The sequence below is a fragment of the Phyllobates terribilis genome, unplaced genomic scaffold, assembly GCF_046119375.1.
Source record: "Phyllobates terribilis strain yellow unplaced genomic scaffold, ASM4611937v1 Scaffold_1861__1_contigs__length_200102, whole genome shotgun sequence".
NCBI classification, from domain to species: Eukaryota; Metazoa; Chordata; class Amphibia; order Anura; family Dendrobatidae; genus Phyllobates; species Phyllobates terribilis.
Window position 1 is genome coordinate 180 of NW_027364621.1, and position 20929 is coordinate 21108.

At 44.8% G+C, this 20929-nt stretch overlaps 11 non-coding genes and 2 pseudogenes across 11 annotated transcripts; all 13 read left to right on the forward strand.

Annotated features, from left to right (window-relative positions):
* The first annotated feature begins 361 nt into the window (after positions 1-361).
* On the forward strand, positions 362-547 carry LOC141245447 (U2 spliceosomal RNA). Its single transcript, XR_012309271.1, has one exon. It is a non-coding gene; the product is annotated as a U2 spliceosomal RNA (small nuclear RNA).
* A 1115-nt stretch (positions 548-1662) lies between these two features.
* Positions 1663-1754, forward strand: LOC141245470 (U2 spliceosomal RNA; annotated as a pseudogene).
* Positions 1755-2545: 791 nt separating this feature from the next.
* LOC141245462 (U2 spliceosomal RNA) lies at positions 2546-2729 on the forward strand. The gene has a single exon (XR_012309284.1). It is a non-coding gene; the product is annotated as a U2 spliceosomal RNA (small nuclear RNA).
* A 1115-nt stretch (positions 2730-3844) lies between these two features.
* Positions 3845-3936, forward strand: LOC141245474 (U2 spliceosomal RNA; annotated as a pseudogene).
* Positions 3937-4732: 796 nt separating this feature from the next.
* On the forward strand, positions 4733-4924 carry LOC141245464 (U2 spliceosomal RNA). Its single transcript, XR_012309286.1, has one exon. It is a non-coding gene; the product is annotated as a U2 spliceosomal RNA (small nuclear RNA).
* A 1115-nt stretch (positions 4925-6039) lies between these two features.
* LOC141245502 (U2 spliceosomal RNA) lies at positions 6040-6230 on the forward strand. The gene has a single exon (XR_012309315.1). It is a non-coding gene; the product is annotated as a U2 spliceosomal RNA (small nuclear RNA).
* Positions 6231-7342: 1112 nt separating this feature from the next.
* LOC141245514 (U2 spliceosomal RNA) lies at positions 7343-7533 on the forward strand. The gene has a single exon (XR_012309326.1). It is a non-coding gene; the product is annotated as a U2 spliceosomal RNA (small nuclear RNA).
* A 1114-nt stretch (positions 7534-8647) lies between these two features.
* LOC141245398 (U2 spliceosomal RNA) lies at positions 8648-8838 on the forward strand. The gene has a single exon (XR_012309225.1). It is a non-coding gene; the product is annotated as a U2 spliceosomal RNA (small nuclear RNA).
* A 1115-nt stretch (positions 8839-9953) lies between these two features.
* On the forward strand, positions 9954-10144 carry LOC141245410 (U2 spliceosomal RNA). The gene has a single exon (XR_012309236.1). It is a non-coding gene; the product is annotated as a U2 spliceosomal RNA (small nuclear RNA).
* A 1115-nt stretch (positions 10145-11259) lies between these two features.
* On the forward strand, positions 11260-11450 carry LOC141245430 (U2 spliceosomal RNA). The gene has a single exon (XR_012309255.1). It is a non-coding gene; the product is annotated as a U2 spliceosomal RNA (small nuclear RNA).
* Positions 11451-12565: 1115 nt separating this feature from the next.
* Positions 12566-12756, forward strand: LOC141245421 (U2 spliceosomal RNA). Its single transcript, XR_012309247.1, has one exon. It is a non-coding gene; the product is annotated as a U2 spliceosomal RNA (small nuclear RNA).
* A 1115-nt stretch (positions 12757-13871) lies between these two features.
* LOC141245435 (U2 spliceosomal RNA) lies at positions 13872-14062 on the forward strand. The gene has a single exon (XR_012309260.1). It is a non-coding gene; the product is annotated as a U2 spliceosomal RNA (small nuclear RNA).
* Positions 14063-20195: 6133 nt separating this feature from the next.
* LOC141245466 (U2 spliceosomal RNA) lies at positions 20196-20394 on the forward strand. Its single transcript, XR_012309287.1, has one exon. It is a non-coding gene; the product is annotated as a U2 spliceosomal RNA (small nuclear RNA).
* Positions 20395-20929: the final 535 nt, after the last annotated feature.

Sequence of the window (20929 nt, forward strand, 5' to 3'; positions counted from 1 at the left end):
GGCTTCGTTGCACGCCGCACCTTTGCCAATCATACTTTCTGAGCAACCCCCCCTATTCCTGGCCTCCGGGCTAGGAAGGGGAATTTTTATAAACCCGGTCGGAGGTCCGGTCAGCTTTGGGCTGAGAAACCAACACAGGCTACAGCTCCACTAGGGTGGCAGCCTAGATGGAAGCTGGGAGCACGAAAACGGCTCTTCTCCGGCTTCGGCTAGGGAGAGCATCGGAGATCCCTGACCCTCGCTGTGGCCTTCTGGCTCGGAGGGATGGGGATGGTTTATTGGGGACCCTCTCCTCCGGGAAGGGTCCACATGAATCCTCGCCTCGTGCGCTGTTTTGGTGTGACTTCGGTCACATTTTTCAGTGCCTTGGATGCAGCTTCAATCAAAAAAAAAATCTGTTCTTATCAGTTTAATATCTGATACGTCCCCTATCTGGGGACCATATATTAAATGGATTTTTAGAACAGGGAGATGGAAAAAGAGCTTGCTCTGTCCACTCCACGCATTGACCTGGTATTGCAGTATCTCCAGGACCGGTGCACCCCTTCTTTAATGCAGTTTCTAAAATCAGAAAGAATTGAATTCAATGTTTTTTGTTCATTTTGCTTGTTTGTCGGATTTTGGGATGGACTCTTTGGCTTTGCTTTTCTTCTCCTCATTGGATTTTTCATGTTCAAAGTTGCAGAAGCCAGATTACAAGCTCATTTTGGTTCAACTTCAGCAACTGTGCATTGCATTGCCATGTAATGTGATGCAATGCTATCTTTCTAGCTCTCCCTTTTTACTTCCTTTTGGATAAACAGACATATTAGGCAAGCATTTTGGAGCTTTCACCTAAATAACTACAGGTGGTGAGATAAGCTGCACAATATAATTGACCTTTCAGTATATTGTTGCACACACACCATCTATTTAGCAAATGCCCTTGTTATCAACAGCAGCCTTTTAAACTCACCTGAGCTAACAGGTATGTGCGCTGGTTACTCTGCTGCGCTTAAAATTTCTTTTTTGGTTTGCTACAATGCCTTTTCTGAAACGTTGTCTCCTTCTGCTGGAACACTGACTTCTTTCATTTAATGCCTGCAGACTATAAAAGAGAACCCAACCCAAAAAGTTTGGTTGATTAGTCTGTGGCATTCTGTTAAACTGTTGCTTATGGTGGTCTCTGTGAGCTTCTCAGCGACATTCAGCCAGCCAGGTATCCTGCCTGCAGTAGATGGAATGTGGCAATGGAACGCTGGCTGCGCGTGTCATAATAGGCTCTGAGCCTTTATATACCTGTGCACAGCAGCAGCCACCTTCAGTCTGCTGCTGGACAGCCAGCAGCAGCAGCAGCAGGAGAGGTATGTAATCAGGAGCCCTCCTGCTAAGGGTAGACAGCTGCTCGTTCCACCCCACCCCCCGCCTTAATTGGTTCTCCTCCCTTCCAACGGTGTTGAGGCGGGTGGGAACAGCAGGGGGTGAAGGTGCTGTGTTTAAAGAGGTGGAGTTATGCAGATCTAAAACGCGTGGATTGCAGCAGCAGCAAGCCGAAAAGTGCAGGCATGTAAGGGATCTAGAGGTTGACAACATGTCTTCTTAACGGGAGTCCAGGAGCTCATCTCCACAAATGGACTTTTCAGGATCCTTGGGTGGCTCCGTAGTTTGAAACCAATTCTGGTTATCGCTTCTCGGCCTTTTGGCTAAGATCAAGTGTAGTATCTTTCGAAAAGGCGGTTTTGGATGTTGGCCGCCCTAGTAGATTGATACATTATGCACACTGGGGTTTAGGCGCTTGTTAGTACGCCAGGTGGCTAATATAGTCATCTGGTGGAAAGCATGGCCTCCCAGGATCGACGCCATTGGGCCGGGGAAGATCGAAAGCCCGAAGTGTGAAGTGCCCCAGGAGTGGTGACCCTGGGGTGCCTTAACTCACTGGGATTGGGAACCCCACTTGAGTTTATGGCACATTTGCACTAGCACTTCAATATTTCTTTCTTCACACACACCCTTATTCCGGGCCTTCTGGCCTTAGGATGGGGAATTTTTCAATTCCCGGTCGAAGGTCCGGGCAGTATTATACTGTGAAACCTTCATTATTTATTTAATTTTTTTGTCACTGTGTGTCCACTTTTTCACGTGTGTCCACGTCCTTACTAGGATTTTGTCGGGATGCGGTTCCCTTACGGGTTCCTCTCTTGGCAGGTCTAGGGGGGGAGTGTGTGGCCATCAGGTTCCGCTCCCCCCTGAACCCCCCTGGCTCTCCTCTTTCGGGAGGAGAGCGTTGTTGGCTCCCCTCTTCCGGGAGGGGAGCACAGTCTTTGGCTCCAGTGCCTTGCTCGGGTGAGAACTCGGGCAGGTGCTGGGGGTAAGATTGGGTCGCCTCTGGCTTTGGCTGGAGGTGGCTATTTGTCCCTGTTCCTCGCTGTGGCCTTCTGGCTCGGAGGGACGGGGAATGGTTTGGGGGACCCTTCTCCTTTTGGAGAGGGTTTCAAGAAGACCAGCATCCTAGTGCACTTTTTTTGTGGCACTTGTCACTTTTTTTAAGCGCACTCGGGTTTTGTACACGAATTCGGGCTTTCGAAAAAAAAAAAAAATCTGTTCTTATCAGTTTAATATCTGATACGTCCCCTATCTGGGGACCATATATTAAATGGATTTTTAGAACAGGGAGATGGAAAAAGAGCTTGCTCTGTCCACTCCACGCATTGACCTGGTATTTCAGTATCTCCAGGACCGGTGCACCCCTTCTTTAATGCAGTTTCTAAAATCAGAAAGAATTGAATTCAATGTTTTTTGTTCATTTTGCTTGTTTGTCGGATTTTGGGATGGACTCTTTGGCTTTGCTTTTCTTCTCCTCATTGGATTTTTCATGTTCAAAGTTGCAGAAGCCAGATTACAAGCTCATTTTGGTTCAACTTCAGCAACTGTGCATTGCATTGCCATGTAATGTGATGCAATGCTATCTTTCTAGCTCTCCCTTTTTACTTCCTTTTGGATAAACAGACATATTAGGCAAGCATTTTGGAGCTTTCACCTAAATAACTACAGGTGGTGAGATAAGCTGCACAATATAATTGACCTTTCAGTATATTGTTGCACACACACCATCTATTTAGCAAATGCCCTTGTTATCAACAGCAGCCTTTTAAACTCACCTGAGCTAACAGGTATGTGCGCTGGTTACTCTGCTGCGCTTAAAATTTCTTTTTTGGTTTGCTACAATGCCTTTTCTGAAACGTTGTCTCCCTCTGCTGGAACACTGACTTCTTTCATTTAATGCCTGCAGACTATAAAAGAGAACCCAACCCAAAAAGTTTGGTTGATTAGTCTGTGGCATTCTGTTAAACTGTTGCTTATGGCGGTCTCTGTGAGCTTCTCAGCGACATTCAGCCAGCCAGGTATCCTGCCTGCAGTAGATGGAATGTGGCAATGGAACGCTGGCTGCGCGTGTCATAATAGGCTCTGAGCCTTTATATACCTGTGCACAGCAGCAGCCACCTTCAGTCTGCTGCTGGACAGCCAGCAGCAGCAGCAGCAGGAGAGGTATGTAATCAGGAGCCCTCCTGCTAAGGGTAGACAGCTGCTCGTTCCACCCCACCCCCCGCCTTAATTGGTTCTCCTCCCTTCCAACGGTGTTGAGGCGGGTGGGAACAGCAGGGGGTGAAGGTGCTGTGTTTAAAGAGGTGGAGTTATGCAGATCTAAAACGCGTGGATTGCAGCAGCAGCAAGCCGAAAAGTGCAGGCATGTAAGGGATCTAGAGGTTGACAACATGTCTTCTTAACGGGAGTCCAGGAGCTCATCTCCACAAATGGACTTTTCAGGATCCTTGGGTGGCTCCGTAGTTTGAAACCAATTCTGGTTATTGCTTCTCGGCCTTTTGGCTAAGATCAAGTGTAGTATCTTTCGAAAAGGTGGTTTTGGATGTTTGCCGCCCTAGTAGATTGATACATTATGCACACTGGGGTTTAGGCGCTTGTTAGTACGCCAGGTGGCTAATATAGTCATCTGGTGGAAAGCATGGCCCCCCAGGATCGACGCCATTGAGCCGGGGAAGATCGAAAGCCCGAAGTGTGAAGTGCCCCAGGAGTGGTGACCCTGGTGTGCCTTAACTCACTGGGATTGGGAACCCCACTTGAGTTTATGGCACATTTGCACTAGCACTTCAATATTTCTTTCTTCACACACACCCTTATTCCGGGCCTTCTGGCCTTAGGATGGGGAATTTTTCAATTCCCGGTCGAAGGTCCGGGCAGTATTATACTGTGAAACCTTCACTATTTATTTAATTTCTTTGTCACTGTGTGTCCACTTATTCACGTGTGTCACGTCCTGCTAGGATTTTGTCGGGATGCGGTTCCCTTACAGGTTCCTCTCTTGGCAGGTCTAGGGGGGGAGTGTGTGGCCATAAGGTTCCGCTCCCCCCTGAACACCCCTGGCTCTCCTCTTTCGGGAGGAGAGCGTTGTTGGCTCCCCTCTTCCGGGAGGGGAGCACAGTCTTTGGCTCCCAGTGCCTTGCTCGGGTGAGAACTCGGGCAGGTGCTGGGGGTAAGATTGGGTCGCCTCTGGCTCCGGCTGGAGGTGGCTATTTGTCCCTGTTCCTCGCTGTGGCCTTCTGGCTCGGAGGGACGGGGAATGGTTTGGGGGACCCTTCTCCTTTTGGAGAGGGTTTCAAGAAGACCAGCATCCTAGTGCACTTTTTTTGTGGCACTTGTCACTTTTTTAAGCGCACTCGGGTTTTGTACACGAATTCGGGCTTTCGAAAAAAAAAAGAAAGAAAAAAAAAAAAAATCTGTTCTTATCAGTTTAATATCTGATACGTCCCCTATCTGGGGACCATATATTAAATGGATTTTTAGAACAGGGAGATGGAAAAAGAGCTTGCTCTGTCCACTCCACGCATTGACCTGGTATTGCAGTATCTCCAGGACCGGTGCACCCTTTCTTTAATGCAGTTTCTAAAATCAGAAAGAATTGAATTCAATGTTTTTTGTTCATTTTGCTTGTTTGTCGGATTTTGGGATGGACTCTTTGGCTTTGCTTTTCTTCTCCTCATTGGATTTTTCATGTTCAAAGTTGCAGAAGCCAGATTACAAGCTCATTTTGGTTCAACTTCAGCAACTGTGCATTGCATTGCCATGTAATGTGATGCAATACTTTCTTTCTAGCTCTCCCTTTTTACTTCCTTTTGGATAAACAGACATATTAGGCAAGCATTTTGGAGCTTTCACCTAAATAACTACAGGTGGTGAGATAAGCTGCACAATATAATTGACCTTTCAGTATATTGTTGCACACACACCATCTATTTAGCAAATGCCCTTGTTATCAACAGCAGCCTTTTAAACTCACCTGAGCTAACAGGTATGTGCGCTGGTTACTCTGCTGCGCTTAAAATTTCTTTTTTGGTTTGCTACAATGCCTTTTCTGAAACGTTGTCTCCCTCTGCTGGAACACTGACTTCTTTCATTTAATGCCTGCAGACTATAAAAGAGAACCCAACCCAAAAAGTTTGGTTGATTAGTCTGTGGCATTCTGTTAAACTGTTGCTTATGGCGGTCTCTGTGAGCTTCTCAGCGACATTCAGCCAGCCAGGTATCCTGCCTGCAGTAGATGGAATGTGGCAATGGAACGCTGGCTGCACGTGTCATAATAGGCTCTGAGCCTTTATATACCTGTGCACAGCAGCAGCCACCTTCAGTCTGCTGCTGGACAGCCAGCAGCAGCAGCAGCAGGAGAGGTATGTAATCAGGAGCCCTCCTGCTAAGGGTAGACAGCTGCTCGTTCCACCCCACCCCCCGCCTTAATTGGTTCTCCTCCCTTCCAACGGTGTTGAGGCGGGTGGGAACAGCAGGGGGTGAAGGTGCTGTGTTTAAAGAGGTGGAGTTATGCAGATCTAAAACGCGTGGATTGCAGCAGCAGCAAGCCGAAAAGTGCAGGCATGTAAGGGATCTAGAGGTTGACAACATGTCTTCTTAACGGGAGTCCAGGAGCTCATCTCCACAAATGGACTTTTCAGGATCCTTGGGTGGCTCCGTAGTTTGAAACCAATTCTGGTTATCGCTTCTCGGCCTTTTGGCTAAGATCAAGTGTAGTATCTGTTCTTATCAGTTTAATATCTGATACGTCCCCTATCTGGGGACCATATATTAAATGGATTTTTAGAACAGGGAGATGGAAAAAGAGCTTGCTCTGTCCACTCCACGCATTGACCTGGTATTGCAGTATCTCCAGGACCGGTGCACCCCTTCTTTAATGCAGTTTCTATAATCAGAAAGAATTGAATTCAATGTTTTTTGTTCATTTTGCTTGTTTGTCGGATTTTGGGATGGACTCTTTGGCTTTGCTTTTCTTCTCCTCATTGGATTTTTCATGTTCAAAGTTGCAGAAGCCAGATTACAAGCTCATTTTGGTTCAACTTCAGCAACTGTGCATTGCATTGCCATGTAATGTGATGCAATGCTATCTTTCTAGCTCTCCCTTTTTACTTCCTTTTGGATAAACAGACATATTAGGCAAGCATTTTGGAGCTTTCACCTAAATAACTACAGGTGGTGAGATAAGCTGCACAATATAATTGACCTTTCAGTATATTGTTGCACACACACCATCTATTTAGCAAATGCCCTTGTTATCAACAGCAGCCTTTTAAACTCACCTGAGCTAACAGGTATGTGCGCTGGTTACTCTGCTGCGCTTAAAATTTCTTTTTTGGTTTGCTACAATGCCTTTTCTGAAACGTTGTCTCCTTCTGCTGGAACACTGACTTCTTTCATTTAATGCCTGCAGACTATAAAAGAGAACCCAACCCAAAAAGTTTGGTTGATTAGTCTGTGGCATTCTGTTAAACTGTTGCTTATGGCGGTCTCTGTGAGCTTCTCAGCGACATTCAGCCAGCCAGGTATCCTGCCTGCAGTAGATGGAATGTGGCAATGGAACGCTGGCTGCGCGTGTCATAATAGGCTCTGAGCCTTTATATACCTGTGCACAGCAGCAGCCACCTTCAGTCTGCTGCTGGACAGCCAGCAGCAGCAGCAGGAGAGGTATGTAATCAGGAGCCCTCCTGCTAAGGGTAGACAGCTGCTCGTTCCACCCCACCCCCCGCCTTAATTGGTTCTCCTCCCTTCCAACGGTGTTGAGGCGGGTGGGAACAGCAGGGGGTGAAGGTGCTGTGTTTAAAGAGGTGGAGTTATGCAGATCTAAAACGCGTGGATTGCAGCAGCAGCAAGCCGAAAAGTGCAGGCATGTAAGGGATCTAGAGGTTGACAACATGTCTTCTTAACGGGAGTCCAGGAGCTCATCTCCACAAATGGACTTTTCAGGATCCTTGGGTGGCTCCGTAGTTTGAAACCAATTCTGGTTATCGCTTCTCGGCCTTTTGGCTAAGATCAAGTGTAGTATCTGTTCTTATCAGTTTAATATCTGATACGTCCCCTATCTGGGGACCATATATTAAATGGATTTTTAGAACAGGGAGATGGAAAAAGAGCTTGCTCTGTCCACTCCACGCATTGACCTGGTATTGCAGTATCTCCAGGACCGGTGCACCCCTTCTTTAATGCAGTTTCTAAAATCAGAAAGAATTGAATTCAATGTTTTTTGTTCATTTTGCTTGTTTGTCGGATTTTGGGATGGACTCTTTGGCTTTGCTTTTCTTCTCCTCATTGGATTTTTCATGTTCAAAGTTGCAGAAGCCAGATTACAAGCTCATTTTGGTTCAACTTCAGCAACTGTGCATTGCATTGCCATGTAATGTGATGCAATGCTATCTTTCTAGCTCTCCCTTTTTACTTCCTTTTGGATAAACAGACATATTAGGCAAGCATTTTGGAGCTTTCACCTAAATAACTACAGGTGGTGAGATAAGCTGCACAATATAATTGACCTTTCAGTATATTGTTGCACACACACCATCTATTTAGCAAATGCCCTTGTTATCAACAGCAGCCTTTTAAACTCACCTGAGCTAACAGGTATGTGCGCTGGTTACTCTGCTGCGCTTAAAATTTCTTTTTTGGTTTGCTACAATGCCTTTTCTGAAACGTTGTCTCCCTCTGCTGGAACACTGACTTCTTTCATTTAATGCCTGCAGACTATAAAAGAGAACCCAACCCAAAAAGTTTGTTGATTAGTCTGTGGCATTCTGTTAAACTGTTGCTTATGGCGGTCTCTGTGAGCTTCTCAGCGACATTCAGCCAGCCAGGTATCCTGCCTGCAGTAGATGGAATGTGGCAATGGAACGCTGGCTGCGCGTGTCATAATAGGCTCTGAGCCTTTATATACCTGTGCACAGCAGCAGCCACCTTCAGTCTGCTGCTGGACAGCCAGCAGCAGCAGCAGCAGGAGAGGTATGTAATCAGGAGCCCTCCTGCTAAGGGTAGACAGCTGCTCGTTCCACCCCACCCCCCGCCTTAATTGGTTCTCCTCCCTTCCAACGGTGTTGAGGCGGGTGGGAACAGCAGGGGGTGAAGGTGCTGTGTTTAAAGAGGTGGAGTTATGCAGATCTAAAACGCGTGGATTGCAGCAGCAGCAAGCCGAAAAGTGCAGGCATGTAAGGGATCTAGAGGTTGACAACATGTCTTCTTAACGGGAGTCCAGGAGCTCATCTCCACAAATGGACTTTTCAGGATCCTTGGGTGGCTCCGTAGTTTGAAACCAATTCTGGTTATCGCTTCTCGGCCTTTTGGCTAAGATCAAGTGTAGTATCTGTTCTTATCAGTTTAATATCTGATACGTCCCCTATCTGGGGACCATATATTAAATGGATTTTTAGAACAGGGAGATGGAAAAAGAGCTTGCTCTGTCCACTCCACGCATTGACCTGGTATTGCAGTATCTCCAGGACCGGTGCACCCCTTCTTTAATGCAGTTTCTAAAATCAGAAAGAATTGAATTCAATGTTTTTTGTTCATTTTGCTTGTTTGTCGGATTTTGGGATGGACTCTTTGGCTTTGCTTTTCTTCTCCTCATTGGATTTTTCATGTTCAAAGTTGCAGAAGCCAGATTACAAGCTCATTTTGGTTCAACTTCAGCAACTGTGCATTGCATTGCCATGTAATGTGATGCAATGCTATCTTTCTAGCTCTCCCTTTTTACTTCCTTTTGGATAAACAGACATATTAGGCAAGCATTTTGGAGCTTTCACCTAAATAACTACAGGTGGTGAGATAAGCTGCACAATATAATTGACCTTTCAGTATATTGTTGCACACACACCATCTATTTAGCAAATGCCCTTGTTATCAACAGCAGCCTTTTAAACTCACCTGAGCTAACAGGTATGTGCGCTGGTTACTCTGCTGCGCTTAAAATTTCTTTTTTGGTTTGCTACAATGCCTTTTCTGAAACGTTGTCTCCCTCTGCTGGAACACTGACTTCTTTCATTTAATGCCTGCAGACTATAAAAGAGAACCCAACCCAAAAAGTTTGGTTGATTAGTCTGTGGCATTCTGTTAAACTGTTGCTTATGGCGGTCTCTGTGAGCTTCTCAGCGACATTCAGCCAGCCAGGTATCCTGCCTGCAGTAGATGGAATGTGGCAATGGAACGCTGGCTGCGCGTGTCATAATAGGCTCTGAGCCTTTATATACCTGTGCACAGCAGCAGCCACCTTCAGTCTGCTGCTGGACAGCCAGCAGCAGCAGCAGCAGGAGAGGTATGTAATCAGGAGCCCTCCTGCTAAGGGTAGACAGCTGCTCGTTCCACCCCACCCCCCGCCTTAATTGGTTCTCCTCCCTTCCAACGGTGTTGAGGCGGGTGGGAACAGCAGGGGGTGAAGGTGCTGTGTTTAAAGAGGTGGAGTTATGCAGATCTAAAACGCGTGGATTGCAGCAGCAGCAAGCCGAAAAGTGCAGGCATGTAAGGGATCTAGAGGTTGACAACATGTCTTCTTAACGGGAGTCCAGGAGCTCATCTCCACAAATGGACTTTTCAGGATCCTTGGGTGGCTCCGTAGTTTGAAACCAATTCTGGTTATCGCTTCTCGGCCTTTTGGCTAAGATCAAGTGTAGTATCTGTTCTTATCAGTTTAATATCTGATACGTCCCCTATCTGGGGACCATATATTAAATGGATTTTTAGAACAGGGAGATGGAAAAAGAGCTTGCTCTGTCCACTCCACGCATTGACCTGGTATTGCAGTATCTCCAGGACCGGTGCACCCCTTCTTTAATGCAGTTTCTAAAATCAGAAAGAATTGAATTCAATGTTTTTTGTTCATTTTGCTTGTTTGTCGGATTTTGGGATGGACTCTTTGGCTTTGCTTTTCTTCTCCTCATTGGATTTTTCATGTTCAAAGTTGCAGAAGCCAGATTACAAGCTCATTTTGGTTCAACTTCAGCAACTGTGCATTGCATTGCCATGTAATGTGATGCAATGCTATCTTTCTAGCTCTCCCTTTTTACTTCCTTTTGGATAAACAGACATATTAGGCAAGCATTTTGGAGCTTTCACCTAAATAACTACAGGTGGTGAGATAAGCTGCACAATATAATTGACCTTTCAGTATATTGTTGCACACACACCATCTATTTAGCAAATGCCCTTGTTATCAACAGCAGCCTTTTAAACTCACCTGAGCTAACAGGTATGTGCGCTGGTTACTCTGCTGCGCTTAAAATTTCTTTTTTGGTTTGCTACAATGCCTTTTCTGAAACGTTGTCTCCCTCTGCTGGAACACTGACTTCTTTCATTTAATGCCTGCAGACTATAAAAGAGAACCCAACCCAAAAAGTTTGGTTGATTAGTCTGTGGCATTCTGTTAAACTGTTGCTTATGGCGGTCTCTGTGAGCTTCTCAGCGACATTCAGCCAGCCAGGTATCCTGCCTGCAGTAGATGGAATGTGGCAATGGAACGCTGGCTGCGCGTGTCATAATAGGCTCTGAGCCTTTATATACCTGTGCACAGCAGCAGCCACCTTCAGTCTGCTGCTGGACAGCCAGCAGCAGCAGCAGCAGGAGAGGTATGTAATCAGGAGCCCTCCTGCTAAGGGTAGACAGCTGCTCGTTCCACCCCACCCCCCGCCTTAATTGGTTCTCCTCCCTTCCAACGGTGTTGAGGCGGGTGGGAACAGCAGGGGGTGAAGGTGCTGTGTTTAAAGAGGTGGAGTTATGCAGATCTAAAACGCGTGGATTGCAGCAGCAGCAAGCCGAAAAGTGCAGGCATGTAAGGGATCTAGAGGTTGACAACATGTCTTCTTAACGGGAGTCCAGGAGCTCATCTCCACAAATGGACTTTTCAGGATCCTTGGGTGGCTCCGTAGTTTGAAACCAATTCTGGTTATCGCTTCTCGGCCTTTTGGCTAAGATCAAGTGTAGTATCTGTTCTTATCAGTTTAATATCTGATACGTCCCCTATCTGGGGACCATATATTAAATGGATTTTTAGAACAGGGAGATGGAAAAAGAGCTTGCTCTGTCCACTCCATGCATTGACCTGGTATTGCAGTATCTCCAGGACCGGTGCACCCCTTCTTTAATGCAGTTTCTAAAATCAGAAAGAATTGAATTCAATGTTTTTTGTTCATTTTGCTTGTTTGTCGGATTTTGGGATGGACTCTTTGGCTTTGCTTTTCTTCTCCTCATTGGATTTTTCATGTTCAAAGTTGCAGAAGCCAGATTACAAGCTCATTTTGGTTCAACTTCAGCAACTGTGCATTGCATTGCCATGTAATGTGATGCAATGCTATCTTTCTAGCTCTCCCTTTTTACTTCCTTTTGGATAAACAGACATATTAGGCAAGCATTTTGGAGCTTTCACCTAAATAACTACAGGTGGTGAGATAAGCTGCACAATATAATTGACCTTTCAGTATATTGTTGCACACACACCATCTATTTAGCAAATGCCCTTGTTATCAACAGCAGCCTTTTAAACTCACCTGAGCTAACAGGTATGTGCGCTGGTTACTCTGCTGCGCTTAAAATTTCTTTTTTGGTTTGCTACAATGCCTTTTCTGAAACGTTGTCTCCTTCTGCTGGAACACTGACTTCTTTCATTTAATGCCTGCAGACTATAAAAGAGAACCCAACCCAAAAAGTTTGGTTGATTAGTCTGTGGCATTCTGTTAAACTGTTGCTTATGGCGGTCTCTGTGAGCTTCTCAGCGACATTCAGCCAGCCAGGTATCCTGCCTGCAGTAGATGGAATGTGGCAATGGAACGCTGGCTGCGCGTGTCATAATAGGCTCTGAGCCTTTATATACCTGTGCACAGCAGCAGCCACCTTCAGTCTGCTGCTGGACAGCCAGCAGCAGCAGCAGCAGGAGAGGTATGTAATCAGGAGCCCTCCTGCTAAGGGTAGACAGCTGCTCGTTCCACCCCACCCCCCGCCTTAATTGGTTCTCCTCCCTTCCAACGGTGTTGAGGCGGGTGGGAACAGCAGGGGGTGAAGGTGCTGTGTTTAAAGAGGTGGAGTTATGCAGATCTAAAACGCGTGGATTGCAGCAGCAGCAAGCCGAAAAGTGCAGGCATGTAAGGGATCTAGAGGTTGACAACATGTCTTTTTAACGGGAGTCCAGGAGCTCATCTCCACAAATGGACTTTTCAGGATCCTTGGGTGGCTCCGTAGTTTGAAACCAATTCTGGTTATCGCTTCTCGGCCTTTTGGCTAAGATCAAGTGTAGTATCTGTTCTTATCAGTTTAATATCTGATACGTCCCCTATCTGGGGACCATATATTAAATGGATTTTTAGAACAGGGAGATGGAAAAAGAGCTTGCTCTGTCCACTCCACGCATTGACCTGGTATTGCAGTATCTCCAGGACCGGTGCACCCCTTCTTTAATGCAGTTTCTAAAATCAGAAAGAATTGAATTCAATGTTTTTTGTTCATTTTGCTTGTTTGTCGGATTTTGGGATGGACTCTTTGGCTTTGCTTTTCTTCTCCTCATTGGATTTTTCATGTTCAAAGTTGCAGAAGCCAGATTACAAGCTCATTTTGGTTCAACTTCAGCAACTGTGCATTGCATTGCCATGTAATGTGATGCAATGCTATCTTTCTAGCTCTCCCTTTTTACTTCCTTTTGGATAAACAGACATATTAGGCAAGCATTTTGGAGCTTTCACCTAAATAACTACAGGTGGTGAGATAAGCTGCACAATATAATTGACCTTTCAGTATATTGTTGCACACACACCATCTATTTAGCAAATGCCCTTGTTATCAACAGCAGCCTTTTAAACTCACCTGAGCTAACAGGTATGTGCGCTGGTTACTCTGCTGCGCTTAAAATTTCTTTTTTGGTTTGCTACAATGCCTTTTCTGAAACGTTGTCTCCTTCTGCTGGAACACTGACTTCTTTCATTTAATGCCTGCAGACTATAAAAGAGAACCCAACCCAAAAAGTTTGGTTGATTAGTCTGTGGCATTCTGTTAAACTGTTGCTTATGGCGGTCTCTGTGAGCTTCTCAGCGACATTCAGCCAGCCAGGTATCCTGCCTGCAGTAGATGGAATGTGGCAATGGAACGCTGGCTGCGCGTGTCATAATAGGCTCTGAGCCTTTATATACCTGTGCACAGCAGCAGCCACCTTCAGTCTGCTGCTGGACAGCCAGCAGCAGCAGCAGCAGGAGAGGTATGTAATCAGGAGCCCTCCTGCTAAGGGTAGACAGCTGCTCGTTCCACCCCACCCCCCGCCTTAATTGGTTCTCCTCCCTTCCAACGGTGTTGAGGCGGGTGGGAACAGCAGGGGGTGAAGGTGCTGTGTTTAAAGAGGTGGAGTTATGCAGATCTAAAACGCGTGGATTGCAGCAGCAGCAAGCCGAAAAGTGCAGGCATGTAAGGGATCTAGAGGTTGACAACATGTCTTCTTAACGGGAGTCCAGGAGCTCATCTCCACAAATGGACTTTTCAGGATCCTTGGGTGGCTCCGTAGTTTGAAACCAATTCTGGTTATCGCTTCTCGGCCTTTTGGCTAAGATCAAGTGTAGTATCTGTTCTTATCAGTTTAATATCTGATACGTCCCCTATCTGGGGACCATATATTAAATGGATTTTTAGAACAGGGAGATGGAAAAAGAGCTTGCTCTGTCCACTCCACGCATTGACCTGGTATTGCAGTATCCCCAGGACCGGTGCACCCCTTCTTTAATGCAGTTTCTAAAATCAGAAAGAATTGAATTCAATGTTTTTTGTTCATTTTGCTTGTTTGTCGGATTTTGGGATGGACTCTTTGGCTTTGCTTTTCTTCTCCTCATTGGATTTTTCATGTTCAAAGTTGCAGAAGCCAGATTACAAGCTCATTTTGGTTCAACTTCAGCAACTGTGCATTGCATTGCCATGTAATGTGATGCAATGCTATCTTTCTAGCTCTCCCTTTTTACTTCCTTTTGGATAAACAGACATATTAGGCAAGCATTTTGGAGCTTTCACCTAAATAACTACAGGTGGTGAGATAAGCTGCACAATATAATTGACCTTTCAGTATATTGTTGCACACACACCATCTATTTAGCAAATGCCCTTGTTATCAACAGCAGCCTTTTAAACTCACCTGAGCTAACAGGTATGTGCGCTGGTTACTCTGCTGCGCTTAAAATTTCTTTTTTGGTTTGCTACAATGCCTTTTCTGAAACGTTGTCTCCTTCTGCTGGAACACTGACTTCTTTCATTTAATGCCTGCAGACTATAAAAGAGAACCCAACCCAAAAAGTTTGGTTGATTAGTCTGTGGCATTCTGTTAAACTGTTGCTTATGGCGGTCTCTGTGAGCTTCTCAGCGACATTCAGCCAGCCAGGTATCCTGCCTGCAGTAGATGGAATGTGGCAATGGAACGCTGGCTGCGCGTGTCATAATAGGCTCTGAGCCTTTATATACCTGTGCACAGCAGCAGCCACCTTCAGTCTGCTGCTGGACAGCCAGCAGCAGCAGCAGCAGGAGAGGTATGTAATCAGGAGCCCTCCTGCTAAGGGTAGACAGCTGCTCGTTCCACCCCACCCCCCGCCTTAATTGGTTCTCCTCCCTTCCAACGGTGTTGAGGCGGGTGGGAACAGCAGGGGGTGAAGGTGCTGTGTTTAAAGAGGTGGAGTTATGCAGATCTAAAACGCGTGGATTGCAGCAGCAGCAAGCCGAAAAGTGCAGGCATGTAAGGGATCTAGAGGTTGACAACATGTCTTCTTAACGGGAGTCCAGGAGCTCATCTCCACAAATGGACTTTTCAGGATCCTTGGGTGGCTCCGTAGTTTGAAACCAATTCTGGTTATCGCTTCTCGGCCTTTTGGCTAAGACCATTTGGTTGCAGCCTGATAGGTGCGAGTTCTCTGGAGGAATCCAGGCCTTTTTGCGAAAGGATTTGGCGATTTTCTGTGGTATTATACCGACAGGTTTTGAAGATGAACTTCGTGAAGAATACTATCCGAATTGGAGTGGATCCATCAGTTTCCGAGAGGAATAATGTGTCCTTCATCGTGGAGAAACTTTTGGAAGGAAAAGCTGGAGCAAAACGAGGCGACTTCTACAGCGTCAACGAGTTTCCTAAATCAGGTACATATGACGTGACTTTTGTAGAAGAAAATACCTGCCTTGATGTGTTTGAGTGGCTTCGGAGTCACACTGATGATCCTTTCTTGGAAGGGGTGTGGTTTGAACCCTTGTTTGGACTTCAAGAAAAGATTGTGTGGGTAACAGTTTATAACCCTTTTACTGAGCCAGCATTGCTTGAAGGCTTCCTTGCACGGTACTGTGATTATGTGCGTAAAGGGGAAAAGCAGTTTAATTCTTTAGGTATTTTCAACTGCAAATACAAGTTTCGGGTGAAACTGAAGAAGGATCCTGGAAGTGTGGGAGGCTTTAGACATCCTCCTGCGAATTTTTCTGTGGCGGGACATAGGGGCTTCCTTTACTATGTAGGGCAGCCTATGTATTGCAGGAAATGTTACTGCTTTGGACATGTGCAGGATGCATGTAAGAAAGGGCAATGTTGCCGTAACTGCAAAGAGGAGGGGCATGTGGCAAGTGCGTGCCCGAAGCCCAAGGCTTGTGACATGTGTGGAAGTGGTGAGCACATGTTTAAAGATTGCCCGCAGGGTGTGCCCAGGAAAACTGATAAGGAGAGGAAAAAGGAGGAGGAGGAGAGGAGGGTTTTGCAGCAGATAGAAAGAGAAACTGCTAGAATGGAGAGAGAGCAGAGGAGGCGGAGTGAAAGGTCTGCCCCTGAAACTGTGAGTCTGAGGCCTGCTTACCAGAAGGAGAAAAAGGCACCTAAAATGGAGAAGGAGCTTGTGAAAGAATTGAGGAGAATGGAGGGGCAGATGAATGCAGCGGGAGAAGGAAGGTGTCCGGATACGTTGGACTTTCAGGACGTTGTAGATGCTGCAGATTGTATGGAAACTGGGGAAGGGTCATCACACCCTTCAGATCCTGAGAATATTGAGGAGTACTTCTCCGATGAGGGTGGGGGGAGTAGAAAATGTCACAGGGAGGGTGGTGGGGCAAATGATGAAGAAGATATCAAGGCACCGCAGCGAAAAGTGGGTGCCAAGAAAGCAAGGTGGGGTGATGGTGATGCTGCTAGCGGCTCGGAAACGAGTTGCTCGGTTCAGATGGTGGAAGAAGATAGTGGGGGTGCTGGTTAAGGTTGCCTTGCAATATGCGTGATAATGCCTATTATAAGCTTTGACTTAAGTCAAAGGCTTTTTCTTGTGAGTGGAGTTTTTGTAGTGTTTTTGTAACTTTTCTGTTTTCGTTTTTTTTAGGAGGTTTAAAAAAGGAAAAAATGGGTTTTACTATAATTTCACAAAATGTGAGAGTGTTTAAAAATAAGGCCAGGAGGGCTGCAATTTTTGATTTTTTGGCTATGAAGAATGCATCGATTTTTTGTTTGCAAGAGTGTGGAGTGGTGGATGGGGTGAGAGGAGATGAATGGTCTCATGGAGCATCTGTGTGGTCGGGGAGTGCATGTAATAAAAATGATGGTGTGGGGATTTTAGTTAAAGGGAGGGAGGTGGTTTTGAGTGATTATGTGGTGATTGATGTGGGGAGGTGCATTTTAGCAAATTTTGAGTATAAAAATGTTAAATTTTGTGTTATTAATGTTTATGCGCCGGTGGAGAAAAATGACCGGAAAAAGTTATTTGAAAAAATTAAACTTTTTGTTCCGGGAAGAATGCCTGTGGTGATTGTGGGTGATATGAATTGTGATGTGGGGAGAGTGAATGTGGATGTGTCTGGGAAAACTTTGTTAGAGTTGGTTAGTGATTTTGATTTGCATGATATGCAAAGTGTATGTAAAGTGAGGCCTTTGTTAAATACCTTCTTTTCCGAAAGTGGAAGAATACAATCTAGATTGGATTACTGTTTTATTTCAAAAAATATGATTCCTGTTGACTATAAGCAGGAGAATGTTTTGTTTTCAGATCATGTGTGCATGTCGTGTGAGTTGGATGTGAATGTGAATGGGGTGTTTGGGAAAGGTTTGTGGAAGTTGAATGTTAAGTTATTGGAGTATGAGGAAGTAAGAAAGGAATATGCAAGACGGTATGAGGAGTGGTGTGAGTGTAAAAATGGTTTTGGGAATGTTTGTGGGTGGTGGGATTGGGTTAAAAAACAGACAAAAATTTTTTTCAAAAATTTGGGTTATAAGATGGCAGCAGTCAAGAGGAGACATTTTGTGAGTTTAAATGCACGTTTAAGTTTCTTGTATAAATTGAGGGAGGGAGGGATGGAGGTGGAGGAGGATATTTTACAAGTGAAAAAGGAGGTTCATGAGTTCTTGTTGGAAAAATGGAGGAGTATTGTCTTTAGAGCAAAAGTTGATAATTTGGAGTATGATGAAAAATGTTCACGTTTTTTTTTCAAGAAGGTTTTTGGGAAAAAGCAAAATATGTGTGTGTTGAATGGAGCAGATGGAAGCGAGGTGAGTGGAGAGGATATGTGTGAGGAAGTGGCAAAGTTTTATGAGGATTTGTATGCTGTAAAGTGGAGGGATGAGTGTTTGGAGAATGATGTTTTGAGTACGTTAGAGAGTAAATTGAATGAGGCGGAAAGAGAGAGGCTGATGGATGCTGTGACAAGTGATGAAGTATGGAAGGTTATGTGTAGTATGGCTTTGAATAAGACGCCGGGGGAGGATGGTCTTCCAGTAGAATCTTACCGCATGATGTGGGATGTGATTGGGAGTGATTTTGTGGATTTTTGTAAGTATATGTGGGAAAATATGGAGGTGGCAGGTAGTATGCGTGCAGGTATGGTTGTATTGATTCCGAAAAAGGGTGATTTGAAGAGTCTGAAAAACTGGAGGCCAATAACATTATTGAACTGTGATTATAAGATCTACGCAAAATTAATGGCAAATAGGATGCGTGATGTGATAGAGAGTGTGATTGGGGATGAGCAGTGTTGTGCAGTACCTGGGAGACGGATTCACGAGTGTGTGTGTATATTGAGAGATTGTCTATGGGATTGTATGAGCCGGAAGAAGAGTGTGTTTTTGTTGAGCCTGGATTTTGAAAAGGCGTATGATAGGTTGTCGCATGGTTTTTTGTTTAGAGTGTTGCTGAGAATGGGTTTTCCTGCTGATTTTGTTGGGAGAGTGAGAAGTCTATATACAGATATTTATAGTTGTGTTTTAATGAACGGTTATGTCGGTAGGAGAGTGAATGTGCATTCGGGCGTGAGGTAGGGGTGTCCGTTATCCCCTGTGGCTTTTATTTGTGCAATTGAACCTTTGTTGTGTATGTTGAGGAAGGATAAAGTGGTTCGAGGTGTGCAAGTGCCGGGAGGTGGAGGAAGAGAGTGGAAGGTGAGTGGTTATATGGATGACGTGTGTGTATTATGTGATTCTGAATGTTCGGTGAGGCGGGTGAAGTTGTTAGTGTCTATCTTTTGTGGTGCGTCTGCATTTAAAGTGAATTGGGAAAAGAGTGAGTGTAAGGTTTTTGGAAGTGGTATTTTGAGTAGAGATGTAGGTGTGAACGTAGTGAGTGGGCCCATTAAGGTTTTGGGAGTGAAGTTTTCAGAAAGATTGGATGTGAAAGAAAGTTGGGATGACGCGAAAGAGAAGGTTGAAAAGAAGTTATGTTTTTGGAAGTTGAGAAGCCTTACTTTCTTTGGAAAAATCTTAGTCATTAAAAGCGTGGTGTTGCCTATTTATTTATATGTTGCAGTTGTGTTTCCACCAGGTTATATGGTTTTGAGAGGATTGAATAGGATTTTGTTTGTTTTTTTGTGGAATTCTAAAATGGAGAGGGCGCGGAGGGAAGTGTTGGTGAAGCGTATGGAGAAAGGTGGTTTGGGTTTTCCAAATTTAGAAGTTTTTTTGGGTGTGAATATTGTGGTGTTTGTGCTGAAAGTGATTATGGGCGATGGAAAGTTTTCATGTATGTGTGGATATTTATTTGGGGCTTATTCTTTTCGTTTGAAGTGGAGAGAGAGGGATTTGCGGTGTCCGGTTGCTTTTGAGGTGCCCGTGTGGTATGTGTGGGTTTATAAGTTTTTGGTGAAGTATGAGTTGTGTGATGTGGATGTGAGGTTGTTGGGAAATAAGAAGGCTGTGTACAGGATGATTGAGTGTAGAGAAATGGAGAGTGGAATAAATTTGGTGAGAGGGTGTGATGTGCAAAAAGTATGGAAGAAGGTGCGGATGGGTGGTATGACAAATAAGCAGAGTGAGGTTGTGTGGCAGTCTTTGCATGGAGTGTTGCCAGTAAGAGAGTTTCAGAGGAATAGAGGTTTAGTGAGGAGTGAAACGTGTCCAAGAAAGGGCTGTGGTGGAAGGGAAAGTGTGTTGCATGTTTTTTGGAATTGCCAGTATGCTAGAGATGTGATTGGGAGAATGGGGCCTTTGTGTAAAGAATTGTGTGGTGTGAATTTGTTGTCCTTTGAGTTGTTTATGTTTGGTTTGGGAATATGTGATGGGACGAAGGAAAGAGTCTTGTGGTTGATGCTTGCGTGTATAAAGGAAGTGTTATGGGATGTGAGGAATGTGTATGTGTTTAAAAGGAAGGAAATTGCTGTAAAGGATAGTGTGAAGGTGATTATGGGGAAGATGTATGTGTGTTTCCTATGGGACAAAAAGAGGAGAGGGGAAGTGGATGCGGAGGGAATATGGAAAGTTAAAAAGTGGAGATATTTTGTAAATACTTCTTGATCTTGTTTTCTGTGTAAGGTTTAAAAAGAAGAAATAAAAATTTTCCGGTGATGATGGGAGCAGCATTTGTGTCGTTGAGATGATGCAGCTGTTTGGAAGGAAGTTCCTTTGGTCGTGACTATAGACCGTGGATTTCCCCATCTGAGGGAAAAAAAAAAAAAAAAAAAAAAAAAAAAAAATCTGTTCTTATCAGTTTAATATCTGATACGTCCCCTATCTGGGGACCATATATTAAATGGATTTTTAGAACAGGGAGATGGAAAAAGAGCTTGCTCTGTCCACTCCAGGCATTGACCTGGTATTGCAGTATCTCCAGGACCGGTGCACCCCTTCTTTAATGCAGTTTCTAAAATCAGAAAGAATTGAATTCAATGTTTTTTGTTCATTTTGCTTGTTTGTCGGATTTTGGGATGGACTCTTTGGCTTTGCTTTTCTTCTCCTCATTGGATTTTTCATGTTCAAAGTTGCAGAAGCCAGATTACAAGCTCATTTTGGTTCAACTTCAGCAACTGTGCATTGCATTGCCATGTAATGTGATGCAATGCTATCTTTCTAGCTCTCCCTTTTTACTTCCTTTTGGATAAACAGACATATTAGGCAAGCATTTTGGAGCTTTCACCTAAATAACTACAGGTGGTGAGATAAGCTGCACAATATAATTGACCTTTCAGTATATTGTTGCACACACACCATCTATTTAGCAAATGCCCTTGTTATCAACAGCAGCCTTTTAAACTCACCTGAGCTAACAGGTATGTGCGCTGGTTACTCTGCTGCGCTTAAAATTTCTTTTTTGGTTTGCTACAATGCCTTTTCTGAAACGTTGTCTCCTTCTGCTGGAACACTGACTTCTTTCATTTAATGCCT